Genomic DNA, 6100 nt, shown 5'->3' with positions numbered 1-6100 from the left:
ACGAGAAATAGATTTATCGGTAAGTAAAATCTTATTTTCTCTAACGTCCTAGTGGATGCTGGGGACTCCGTCAGGACCATGGGGATTATACCAAAGCTCCCAAACGGGCGGGAGAGTGCGGGTGACTCTGCAGCACCGAATGAGAGAACTCCAGGTCCTCCTCAGCCAGGGTATCAAATTTGTAGAATTTTACAAACGTGTTCCCCCCTGACCACGTAGCTGCTCGGCAAAATTTTAAAGCCGAGACCCCCTCGGGCATCCGCCCAAGATGAGCCCACCTTCCTTGTGGAATGGGCATTGACAGATTTTGGCTGTGGCAGGCCTGCCACAGACTGTGCAAGCTGAATTGTACTACAAATCCAACGAGCAATAGTCTGCTTAGAAGCAGGAGCACCCATCTTTTGGGGTGCATACAATATAAACAGCAAGTCAGACTTTCTGACTCCAGCCGTCCTGGAAATATATATATATATATATATATATATCTATTTTTAGGGCCCCGACAACGTCTAGCAACTTGGAGTCCTCCAAGTCCCTAGTAGCCGCAGGCACCACAATATGTTGTTTCAGGCGAAACGCTGACACCACCTTAGGAAGAAACTGGGGACGAGTCCGCAGTTCTGCCCTGTCCGAATGGAAAAACAAATATGAGCTTTTTTTTTTTTTTTTTTTTAAGACAAAGCCCCCAATTCTGACAATCGCCTGGCCGAGGCCAGGGCCACAACATGGTCCCTTTCCATGTGAGATATTTCAAATCCACAGATTTGATCGGTTCAAACCAATATGATTTGAGGAATCCCAACACTACGTTGAGATCCCACGGTGCCACTGGAGGCACACAAGGGGCTGTATATGCAATACTCCCTTGACAAACGTCTGGACTTCAGGAATTGAAGCCAATTTTTTCTGGAAGAAAATCTACAGGGCCGAAACTTGAACCTTAATGGACCCCAATTTGAGGCTCATAGACACTCCTGTTTTCAGGAAGTGCAGAAATCGACCTAGTTGAAATTTTTTTCGTGGGGCCTTCCTGGCCTCACCCACGCAACATATTTTCACCACATGTGGTGATAACGTTGTGCGGTCACCTCCTTCCTGGCTTTGACCAGGGTAGGTATGACCTCTTCCGGAATGCCTTTTCCCTTAGGATCCGGCGTTCAACCGCCATGCCATCAAACGCAGTCGCGGTAAGTCTTGGAACAGACAAGGTCCCCGCTGGAGCAGGTCCTTTCTTAGAGGCAGATGCCACGGTTCCTCTTGGAACAGACATGATTCTTGCTGAAAGCAAATCCCATCTTAGCTCCCGAGGCCATTAGTCCTCTGTGAGCATCTCTTGAAGTTCCGGGTACCAAGTCCCTCTTGGCCAATCCGGAGCCACGAGTATAGTTCTTACTCCTCTACGTCTTATAATTCTCAATACCTTGGTTATGAGAAGCAGAAGAGGGAACACATACACCGACTGTTACACCCACGGTGTTACCAGGACGTCCACAGCTATCGCCTGAAGGTCTCGTGACCTGGCGCAATACCTGTCCCGTTTTTTGTTCGGGCGGGACGCCATCATTTCCACCTTTGGTCTTTCCCAACGGTTCACAATCATGCGGAAAACTTCCCGATGAAGTTCAGACTCTCCCGGGTGGAGGTCGTGCCTGCTGAGGAAGTCTGCTTCCCAGTCGTCCACTCCCGGAATGAACACTGCTGACAGTGCTATCACATGATTTTCCGTCTAGCGAAAAATCCTTGCAGTTTTGACCACTACCCTCCTGCTTCTTATGCCGCCCTATCTGTTCACGTGGGCGACTGCCGTGATGTTATCCCACTGGATCAATACCGGCTGACCTTGAAGCAGAGGCCTTGCTAAGCTTATAGCATTACAAATTTGCTCTTAGCTCCAGTATATTTATGTGGAGAGAATTCTCCAGACTTGATCACACTCCCTGGAAATTTTTTCCCTGTGTGACTGCTCCCCAGCCTCTCAGGCTGGCCTCCGTGGTTACCAGCATCCAATCCTGAATGCCGAATCTGCGGCCCTCTAGAAGATGAGCACTCTGTAATCACCACAGGAGAGACACCCTTGTCCTTGGATATAGGGTTATCCGCTGATGCATCTGAAGATGCGATCCGGACCATTTGTCCAGCAGATCCCACTGAAGAGTTCTTGCGTGAAATCTGCCGAATGGAAGCGCTTCGTAATAAGCCACCATTTTTTTTTACCAGGACTCTTGTGCAATGATGCACTGACACTTTTCCTGGTTTTAGGAGGATCCCGATTAGCTCGGATAACTCCCTGGCTTTCTCCTCTGGGAGAAACACCCTTTTCCTGGACTGTGTCCAGAATCATCCCTAGGACCAGCAGACGTGTCGTCGGAACAACTGCGGTTTTGGAATATTTAGAATCCACCCGTGCTGTCGTAGAACTACTTGAGATAGTGCTACTCCGACCTTCTGGACCTTGTTCTTATCAGGAGGTCGTCCATTTTCTTTGAAGACGAATCCTCATTTCGGTCATTACCTTGGTAAAGACCCGGGGTGCCTTGGACACTCCAACGGCATCGTCTGAAACTGATAGTGACAGTTCTGTACCACGAACCTGAGGTACCCTTGGTGAGAAAAGCAAATTTTGGGACATGGAGGTAAGCATCCCTGATGTCCCGGGACACCATATAGTCCCCTATCACTGCTTTGAGTGACTCCATCTGGATTTGAACCCTTGTAAGTGTTCAAATTTTTCAGATTTAGAATCGGTCTCACCTAGCCTTCTGGCTTCAGTACCACCCTATAGTGTGGAACAATACCCCTTTCCTTGTTGTAGGAGGGGTAATTTTATTATCACCTGCTGGGAATACAGCTTGTGAATTGTTTTCAATACTGCCTCCCTGTCGGAGGGGGACATTGGTACAGCAGACTACAGGAACCTGCGAGGGGGGAAACGCCTCGACATTCCAATCTGTGCCCCTTTGATACTACTTGTAGGATCCAGGGGTCCTGTACGGTCCCAGCGTCATGCTGAGAACTTAGTAGAAGCGGTGGAGGGCTTCTGTTACTGGGAATGGGCTGCCTGCTGCAGTCTTCTTCCCTTTCCTCTATCCCTGGGCAGATATCTTATAGGGACGAAAAGACTGAGGCTGAAAAGACGGTGTCTTTTTCTGCAGAGATGTGACTTAGGGTAAAAAACGGTGGATCTTCCAGCAGTTGCCGTGGCCACCAGGTCCCATGGACCGACCCCAAATAACTCCTCCCCTTTTATACGGCAATACATCTTTGTGCCGTTTGGAATCTGCATCCCCTGACCACTGTCGTGTCCATAAACATCTTCTGGCAGATATGGACATCGCATTTACTCTTGATGCCAGAGTGCAAATATCCCTCTGCGCATCTCGTATATATAGAAATGCATCCTTTAAATGCTCTATAGTCAATAAAATACTGTCCCTGTCAAGGGTATCAATATTTTTAGTCAGGGAATCCGACCAAGCCACCTCAGCTCTGCACATCCAGGCTGAGGCGATCGCTGGTCACAGTATAACACCAGCATGTGTGTGTATACTTTTTAGGATATTTTTCTGATAAGCATGTGAGCGCCTTATCCACCCTGAGGGGTGTTTCCCAATGCGCCTTAACTTCTGGCGGGAAAGGGTATACCGCCAATAATTTTCTATCGGGGGAAACCCACGCATCATCACACACTTCATTTAATTTATCTGATTCAGGAAAAACTACAGGTAGTTTTTTCACCTCACACATAATACCCTTCTTTGTGGTACTTGGAGTATCAGAAATATGTAACACCTCCTTCATTGCCCTTAACGTGTGGCCCTAAAGGAAAATACGTTTGTTTCTTCACCGTCGACACTGAAATCAGTGTCCGTGTCTGGGTCTATGTCGACCAACTGAGGTAAATGGGCGTTTTTACAAGCCCCTGACGGTGTCTGAGACGCCTGGACCGGTACTAATTTGTTCGCCGGCCGTCTCATGTCGTCAACCCACTTGCAGCGTGTTGACATTATCACGTAATTCCATAAGTAAGCCATCCATTCCGGTGTCGACTCCCTAGAGAGTGACATCACCATTACAGGCAATTTGCTCCGCCTCCTCACCAACATTTTCCTCATACATGTCGACACACACGTACCGACATACAGCACACACATAGGGAATGCTCTGATAGAGGACAGGACCCACTAGCCCTTTGGGGAGACAGAGGGAGAGTTTGCCAGCACACACCAAAATGCTATAATTATACAGGGACAACCATTATATAAGTGTTCCTCCCATATAGCATTTAATATATATGTATATCGCCAAATCAGTGCCCCCCCCTCTCTGTTTTAACCCTGTTTCTGTAGTGCAGTGCAGGGGAGAGCCTGGGAGCCTTCCCCTCAGCCTTTCTGTGAGGGAAAATGGCGCTGTGTGCTGAGGAGAATAGGCCCCGCCCCCTTTTCGGCGGGCCTCTTTCGCCGGAGATTGTGAAGTCTGGCAGGGGTTAAATACATCCATATAGCCTCAAGGGCTATATGTGATGTATTTTTCGCCATACAGGTATTCTACATTGCTGCCAGGGCGCCCCCCCCCGCGCCCTGCACCCTCCGTGATCGCTGTGGGAAGTGTGCTGACAGACAATGGCGCACAGCTGCAGTGCTGTGCGCTACCTGAGGAAGACTGAAAAGTCTTCTGCCGCCTGGTTCCGGACCTCTTCAATCTTCAGCATCTGCAAGGGGGTCGGCGGCGCGGCTCCGGGACGAACCCCAGGGCGAGACCTGTGTTCCGACTCCCTCTGAAGCTAATGGTGTCCAGTAGCCTAAGAATCCAATCCATCCTGCACGCAGGTGAGTTGAAATTCTCTCCCCTAAGTCCCTCGATGCAGTGAGCCTGTTGCCAGCAGGACTCACTGAAAATAAAGAACCTAAAAACTTTTTCTAAGCAACTCTTTAAGAGAGCCACCTAGATTGCACCCTTCTCGGACGGGCACAAAAACCTAACTGAGGCTTGGAGGAGGGTCATAGGGGGAGGAGCCAGTACACACCATGTGATCCTAAAAGCTTGCTTTTGTGCCCTGTCTCCTGCGGAGCCGCTATTCCCCATGGTCCTGACGGAGTCCCCAGCATCCACTAGGACGTTAGAGAAAGATACATTTGATAATTGAGAAGATTTTGCCAAGAGAGGTGACTTCTGGTGTGGCCTGGACAATAGGAACACCTACTTTACATAAGTAGATTGTTGGAACCTTACATAAGATTAGTGCTTTTCTAGCTCCTAGCCCCAGGCTGTTGGGGTTTCAATGGTGCCTATGGATGGCAATTAGTATTTCAATCGTACATTACTGTAAGTTATTATTTTGTTTTAAACGCCTCTATATATTCATAAGCACTGGCAATAATTTATAACATTAAAAGCCTAATAAAATTGATGACATGAATTAGGTACAGTATTTTGAATTCAAAGACATATATACAATATAATCAGGAGCGCCAAGGGGAGGGGGGAGCAGGTACTAATTACCCGGGCCCTAGCTTGTTAGAGGCCCAGCTCAGTTGCTGAGAGGGACAGTGCCCCCTCATGCAGCTTGCGGCACCACGCATAGTATTTTGTTGTGGGTGGGGGTGTGGCCACACCTCCAGGATTTGGCCATGGCTACCCTCCAGTACCTAGGCACGCCCCCACTCTTTACAGGCCTGTAATTGTTTATAAAACAATCTCAGCAATTTGCACACTTAAGACCCACAAGTTTTTCATATATGGCAAGACCATGGGCCAGATGTACTAAGCTTGAAAAGTGATAAATATCACTGTGATAAAGTACCATCCAATCGGCTCCTGTCATTTTTCAAACACAGCCTGTGACATGGCAGTTAGGAGCTGATTGGCTGGTGCTTTATCACAGTGATATTTATCACTTTTCAGGCTTAGTACATCTCCCCCCCCATATTTATATAAATTCAAATTGACACAGATTATATAATTTGATTTAACAGCGCTGATGCTTTATTGGAAACTAAGCACCACTTATATCATGCCTTCAATGTGGTTTATGTATACTACTATTAAAGGGTCGACCTAACATGGACTAAATAAAAAACTACCACTGTATGCAAGAAAATTG

The sequence above is a fragment of the Pseudophryne corroboree genome, chromosome 10 (genome assembly GCF_028390025.1).
Source record: "Pseudophryne corroboree isolate aPseCor3 chromosome 10, aPseCor3.hap2, whole genome shotgun sequence".
Taxonomy (NCBI): domain Eukaryota; kingdom Metazoa; phylum Chordata; class Amphibia; order Anura; family Myobatrachidae; genus Pseudophryne; species Pseudophryne corroboree.
The sequence above is the reverse complement of the archived record's forward strand: the minus strand, read 5'-3'. Positions refer to the sequence as shown.